The 7893-nt window shown below is 40.0% G+C and overlaps 1 pseudogene; it reads left to right on the top strand.

Moving 5' to 3' along the window:
- Nucleotides 1-6603: 6603 nt before the first annotated feature.
- On the top strand, nucleotides 6604-7305 carry LOC126948914 (60S ribosomal protein L7-like; annotated as a pseudogene).
- Nucleotides 7306-7893: the final 588 nt, after the last annotated feature.

The raw sequence follows: 7893 nt of genomic DNA, 5'->3' as shown, positions 1-7893 counted from the left end.
AAATCACGCCAAACAAACAAAACACTAGTACCTAAATCTGAGAATTTGAGAGCTGTCAGATAAGGTGGTAACCTACAAGATATATTTAATAACGAACAGATTTGAATATACTGACATTTAAAAATAATTTTTCTTATTTGCTCTATGCTTTTCAAGAACATTTCTTATTTGATTGCATTTATTGTAGAATTTGGGAATAAACTACTTGTTATTTTACTATATGGACATATTCACTGCTACTTTTTGGTTACATTCTCTACCATCCTCTGTATCTTGTTCACTGATTGTGTATAGACAGTACATATTTGCACACGCACCATGTGTACCACATATGCAGATATGCTATGTAGTTAGTGGCTACCACACATACATACACACATACACATCAGGATTATATTGCACGTGCTATATTGTAAGCTTTTCTCACTTAAATATATAATGAATTCATTTGCATGGGAACAAATAGACTTATACATTAAAAAGTGCCTTATGTTCTAGGCCAATTTGTAAGCACACAGGCTGTAGTAGATGAGACCCATATTACTACTGAATTTCCACCCAGCCGGCAATATCCATTGCTTCTCTACATTGGATTTAATTTTTTATAGTTTATCATTTCCAGATCGGTGTTCAGGGTTTAGGTAGCTGGTTGATAGAGAAGTATAGGCATTCCTTGTTTAGGCAGGGGATGAATTCCTGGAACTGGGAGACCAACCAAATGAGCAAAATGAGCAAATGAGCAAAATGAGCAAGAGGTAGTGTTAGCAGAACATAACCTCTCTGAAGGTGCTTTTCTGTAGTTGATCTTGTAACTACCCTAAATTCTTTTTTTTTTTTTTTTTTTTTGGAGATGAAATCTCGCTCTGTTGCCCAGGCTGGAGTTGGTCACTGCAACCTCTGCCACCCGGGTTCAAGCAATTCTCCTACCTCAGCCTGCTGAGTAGCTGGGATTACAGGCATGTGCCACCATGCCCAGCTAATTTTTTTTGTATTTTTAGTAGAGACAGAGTTTCACCATCTTGGCCAGGCTGGTCTTGAACTCCTGACCTTGTGATCTGCCTGCCTCAGCCTCCCAAAGTGCTGGGATTACAGGCATGAGCCACCATGCCTGGCCCTTGAATTCTTTTAAAATCTCCTAAAGTTAGGAGATGCCTCAGGCCAAAGTTTTTAAGGCTATGATTCCCTCAATTTTGGTCATTCTTCCCAAGCTGCAGTGGTAATGCCCTGACTACTTTTGACAGGCACCCTGTTTTCTCTGCCGTTTCTCTGAAGGCATCCTGAACTGCTTTAAAATTTGTGTTTTAATACTCAGTGTGATAATCTTCCTCGCCACTTTTGAGTCACTTTCAGCACAATTACTTGCAAACTTTTTGTTATCCATCAGGAGTCAAAAACCTTCACTGGAACAGAGCATGAGGGCAGGAAGAGACAAAGTGACCAAAGATAGTGGTGTAACAAAGGTTTTGGAGGGAGCAGTTGGAGGGAGCAGTTCCCTGTGGGTGCAGGCAATGAGTGGGCGCATTGTCTGTAAAGAGCTTAAAAACAGTAATAAGACAAAAAATTGATCTGCTTTGTTATTATTGAGCACCAGCAATTCTAAGTGATGTCAGTGATAGAATTCTTCTCTGTACCTCAGCTGACTGTTCCCATCTGCTGCCGCTCCGGGAATACCACTGCTGAGCAAACACTAGATTTCCAGGCTCTGTCCACAGTGAAGGAAGCACAGTTGAGTTCATTAGTACTTTCCGGATGAGAGCATTAAAATATCATAGCCACATGTGGCTGTTTACAGTGATATCAATGAAAATAAAATAATGTTACAAATTCACTTCCTCAGACATATTTTAAGAGTTCATTAGCTCTATGTAAGTAATAGCTACCATACTGGACAGTGTAGACATAGAATATTACCATCATTAATGAGAACTCTAGGAGACAGTGTTGCTTTAGACTCTACCAGCAGTCTGGTCATAAGAAAAACATATATTAAATTCACTGCTCAGATGTACTGTATATAGTAAACATTATTGTATGTATTCCATATATACAGTCATAACATTTATGAGAATAAATAGTGGCATAACAAGTCAGCATTTTATGGGGCAGCATTAAATGATATAGCATCTTTGCCCATAAAAGTTGGAGAGTAGTTTAGCCCAATGTTAATATTAAATGCCCACTTTGTGACCAGATACTAGGCTAAATATTGGAGATAGCAGAGTAATTAATCGAATGCCTGCTTAGGAGTAGTTTAGATCTAGTAGGGTAAACAAAGAGGTAAACAAATATTACATTACAGTGAGATAGTTATAATAATTGAAATGTGTTTATAGTATGTGATCAGTACAAAGGAAGGCTTAATAAGCCATCTCTACCTTGAAGGTGGATGTTGGTATTTCAAGTATGTGTGGGAAAGGGCAATATGGCAATGTAATTGGAGAAATGAAGACCTAGGATGGTTTACTCACAAGGATCAATTTAGCTCGGGAATAAACAAGGTGGTTTCCAGGCTTAAGGAAAAGGGGTGAGCTGTACTGCAAGCACTGATGTTGTTAACCTGGAGGATGAGTTAGGATGTCAGGATTAGAAATGTCAGCTGAGTTAATGTCATAGAATCACAGTGTCATAGAATCATAGAAATCATTGTATGAAGTTTGAATTATGAATAATAAGTATGAAATGAATTGCAGATAATGGCATGCTAAGACAGGGAAGTGGGGAAGAAGTAATAAAGGGCAAAGTACAGCAGGAAAAAACAAAGAAACACTATTTGACCCAACGTTGAGTCCCATCTAGAGTAACATTTGTGCTTTTTGCCATAATTAAACCAGCAGAGTAACTGGAGCTCCAGAGTGGGGGTAGTTTTGTCAAACCCCGGCCTTCTAGGGACATTGGTGCCTTTAAAACACTTGCAGGGTAAATATAAACAGTACTTATTGCAGTGAAGAATTACCTAAGGAGCTTGTTAAAAGAGATTTTCTGGGCAAGTCCTCACTCCACTTGAGTATGTTTGGGATGAGGCCAATAATTTGCATTTTTAACAACCATCCCAGGCATTTCTTATGAAAGTGGCCCCACTGACCACAGTTGGAGAAATACTAGTTTATTAGAACAATGAAATGGGAAAGAAAGAAGTCAGAACATATGAAGACTTCCTGGTCACTTCCCTTTCAAAAGAAGAGAAAGAAAATGCAAAGTGAATATTAGTTTTGATTTCCAGAGAAATTTTCATCTAAAGCAAATGGTAAATGGGTTCCAGACATTGGTTATTACATGTGGAAATGAGCTGACCCCATTAAGAATAGTAAGAGAGAAATAATTGCTTGCACTTTAAGATTTATTTAATTTGCAACATAGGTTTATTAACAATAATTTGTTTATTTCTATAAATTGGGAACAAGGCTAGGGTTTGTCTAGCCACAGCTCTGGGTGAAATTCTAAGCACTTAGTGAAAATCAGGTCTTTGTTGTAGCCAGCATGCTGCCTCTCCATTAGTTCTCGAAGATCCTTTTTAAGTTCCTCTCAGGAATGTTTTTCACTCGAGATAAAGGGGAAGCTCAATATCCTCCTAGGTCACCATTATTGATCTGCCCTAAACTTTCTTTCTTGCCAAAATGAAGGGCTCTGCATCAAGGGATCTTCATGGAAGAAGAGCTCCTCTCAGCAAGCAGGGCACAAGATGGCTGGTGCGGCTGATGTTCTCTATCCTTGGAGATAGAAGAGAGGAGAAAGGGTAACTGGGCTTCTTGGAATAGAAGAGAGACAAAGTCTAGGAGAATGTGGTAAGGTGTTTTGAATCTCTGGGGCTTCCTTATGTTTGATCTGGGCATTCTTTATAACTCTAATTTGGTGATAAAGTCCTTAAATGGGTAGTGTTTGGTCCTTATTGGATGGATGGCATGGGCAAGGGGGGCCTGGGGACAGGGAAGTCTTGGAGAGAACTCTAAAAGGAAATCCATAAACGAGGGAGGAGAACAATGTCTCTCCCAGAAGCCTGCTGGAAAGGAAGGCTGATGGAAGGTGCCTAGAGATAAGGTATTGAGTCAGAAAAGGTTAAACAGAAGAGTGCCTTTTGTAAATGCTGAAAATCTCATGGCGGCTCATTGTTATTGCCCTGATATATAGTTTCATCTTCCTCATTTGCCTGGGACCAATATGTCTGAGCTCTCTCCTCCAGGACAGGAAAGTAACTGTCTAGTCATTCTGGGGACTCGAAAACATTGCTACCAAGTGGGCCTCCTAACTACTACTGAGCTGGCTAGGCAAAAAACTTTCTGGGTGATGGTAGCCTTGAGGTTTGGCTACGTTCACCCTCCCGTGACTCTGCATAGGATTGGCTGGAGGCTGAGGTAGATGGATAGACTGGGGAAATTCAGGGCTGATGAGGAGGAAGCACAATGGATGAAGGGTGGAGGGGGAAAAGGTGACCAGGAAGTGGGAAGAGTCTAGCTTGGGATACCTGTTCTCAACGGATCACCTTTGAGTCACTTCGTTCTCCAGCCTGCAGTGTTGCAAATAAGCCATCTGACTCATAATGTGAAAACCTGCATCCTTCACCTGCGTGATCAACAGCAATAACAGAGGCCACTGGCCCACAGGATCACTGCTGAAGCAGTTTATCTTCTCTGAGTTTTTAGTTTGAGGAAACTCTAACTATAGAACAAAACAAAAAGTCTCAAGAAGTGCTATTTATATCCCTATGGAAACACTCTCATAATCTAAAACAGTGGTTTTCAAAGCATGTTTCCTGGACCGGCAGTATTAGCATCACCTGGGAAATTGTTAGAATTGCAAATTCTCAGGCCCCATCCCTGACCTACTGCATCAGACTGTCTGGATCTTAGCTGAGAGCATTAGCCACCTGAAGAAAATGTTTTCTCAAAAGTTCTGTAATCCTTATGCCCCTTAGCTCTAACTAGGTTACTGTTTTGGAATTTTTAGGAATTTAGGAAAATGTTTTGAGTATGCCTCCCGCCTCTCACTTGGAGCGCACAAAAGAATACCTAGTGAAGGAAAAAACTCAATACTTCTATCTCTTCACCCATGGCATGAGCTCTGATTAATATATATGTTTCTTTTCATTTCTTTTTTTTGAGATGGAGTCTTGCTCTGATGCCCAGGCTGGAGTGCAGTGGTGCCATCTTGGCTCACTGCAGCCTTCGCCTCCCGAGTTCAAGCAATTCTCCTATTTCAGCCTCCCGAGTAGCTGAGATTACAGGCATGTGCCACCACACCTGGCTAATTTTTGTAATATTTTTAGTAGAGATAGGGTTTGACCATGTTGGCCAGGCTGGTCTCAAACTCCTGACCTCGTGATCTGCCCACCTTGCCCTCCCACAGTGCTGGGATTACAGGCGGGAGCCACCGCGCCCAGCCCCTAATTTTTTTTTTTTTTTTATTAGCATGGAAAATCCATAGCAAAATTTAAAGCTGCAGGTGCCATGTTAAGACTAAGGTCTTGCAAAATGTGTATCCTTACAGGATGTGCAGGTATCTTTGTAAAATTCATGGAAAGAGAAAGAGAAAACAAGGCGCACAGGCACAGGCTCCAGAGAGGCGGCGACCCCTGCTGCTCAGCCTTGTGCTTTCCCAGGTGCTTCCATTACTCACCCTTAATGATGGTGGTTCTTATAGTGGCTGTCCCGGCAGGCCTGCCTCTGACTTCCTGGTGCACCATCATCTGCTGCTGCCTTCAGCCACTGCCATATTTTATTCCTCCCCCTCCATTTCTTACTTGAGTTGAATTCAGGTGAGGTTGCTAGATTTACCAAATAAAAATACCGGAAGCCCAGTTAAATTTGGATTTCAGATAAACATTGAGGAATTTTTATAGCATAAGTATGTTCCATGCAATACTAGGACATAGTTATACTAAAAATATTATCTACTAAAAATATTATCTACTAAATATTATCTACTAAAAATATTATACTAAAAATGTTATTTATCGGAAATTCAAATTTAAGTAGGTGTTTTGTGTTTTATCTGGTAAGCTTATTGAAGGAAAAGGAATTACCATTTCCAGTTGCCTGACTCAGGAGGGGCATTTTCTTTCAGAAAGGAACACATTTTGCCGTATAAAAATATTATACTAAAAAATATTATCTACTAAAAATATTATCTACTAAATATTATCTACTAAAAATATTATACTAAAAATGTTATTTATCGGAAATTCAAATTTAAGTAGGTGTTTTGTGTTTTATCTGGTAAGCTTATTGAAGGAAAAGGAATTACCATTTCCAGTTGCCTGACTCAGGAGGGGCATTTTCTTTCAGAAAGGAACACATTTTGCCGTATAAATAAGGACAGGCTTATCTGCATACACCTGTGCTATCTATTAAGCTAGTCACTAGCCACCTATCGAGGACCTAAAATGGGACTCGTCTGAATTGTGTAAATACTGAGTTTTGAAGAATTTGTGTGAAAGAGACTATAAGATGTTTCAATGTTTTTTTTTAACAAATAGGTTATATGCTGAAATGATTTTGGAGGTACTGGGTTAAAAAGTATTATCAACTCTCTTTTCCGGCTGGAACCATGGAGGGTGTTGAAGGGAAGAAGAAGGTTCCTGCTGTGCCAGAATCCCTTAAGAAAAAGTGAAGGAATTTCTCAGAGCTGAAGATCAAGCACCTGAGAAATAAGTTTGCCCAAAAGATGCTTCAAAAGGCAAGGAGGAAGCTTATCTCTGAAAAAGCAAAGCACTATCACAAGGAATATAGGCAGATGTACAGAACTGAAATTCGAATGGCGAGGATGGCAAGAAAAGCTGGCAACTTCTGTGTACCTGCAGAACCCAAACTGGCGTTTGTCTTCAGGATCAGAGGTTATCAACTGGGTGAGCCCAAAGGTCTGAAAGGTGTTGCAACTTCTTCGCCTTCGTCAAATCTTCAATAGAAACTTTGTGAAGCTCAGCAGGGATTCAATAGCATGCTGAGGTTTGTAGAACCATATATTGCCTGGGCATACCCAAATCAGAAGTCAGTAAATAAACTAATCTACAAATGTGGCTATAGCAAAATCAATAAGAAGCTACTTGCTCTGACAGATAATACTTTGATTGCTCTATCTCTTGGTTAATATGGCATCATCTACATAGAGGATCCGATTCATGAGATCTATACTGTTGGAAAAAATAACTTCCTGTGGACCTTCAAATTATCCTCTCAACAAGGTGGAATGAAGAAAAAGACCACCAATTTTGTAGAAGGTGGAGATGCTGACAACAGGGAAGACCAGATCCATAGGCCTATTAGAAGAATAAACGTGCCTACCACGATTATTTTTTCTAATCTTGTCCATTAATAAACAGTACCTGCTCTCAAATTGAAAAAAAAAACCACAAAACCGAAAAGTATTATTAAGATTAATGTAGTCTGTTTCTTTTTCCTCTTTGACTGTGGCTGCTAGGAAATTTAAGATGGCATAGGTAGCTTGCATTCATAGTCCACATTCCATGGCCACTGGACAGTGCTGGCCTGGAGCCGGAGCCAAGTCAGGGAGACATAATGACCATCAGGCCAGGAGCAAAGTGCCAACCTTTCCAGAAAGTGTGAGATTCTCCTCATTATAAGCTTGTGGCTTAAATGGCTGGGGGTGTACAGATTCCTTGAATGTGGTATTTATTCACATAGTTTTCATTTTCTGTCCTGACAAAAACTTGGTGATGTTTGAATGATTATAGAACAAATGGGATTGTGGTTTATGTTTCCTATTACGCATATTTGGCAGTTGAATTACGACATTAGATTGGGACATGGTGAGAGGGGGCAGGATACGGGGTAGAAGGAGGGGAGCAAGTTACAAAAGGCCCTAGTTCCAGGAAGCTGGGCTGAGTTGTTCTGTTTAACTTCTTCTTCCTTTTATTCCTATGGTTTTTTGATTGCAAATTGG

Source organism: Macaca thibetana, chromosome 2 (assembly GCF_024542745.1).
Source record: "Macaca thibetana thibetana isolate TM-01 chromosome 2, ASM2454274v1, whole genome shotgun sequence".
In the NCBI taxonomy this organism is placed as follows: Eukaryota; Metazoa; Chordata; class Mammalia; order Primates; family Cercopithecidae; genus Macaca; species Macaca thibetana.
Note: the sequence above shows the minus strand (reverse complement) of the source record. Positions and strands in the feature narration are given on the sequence as shown.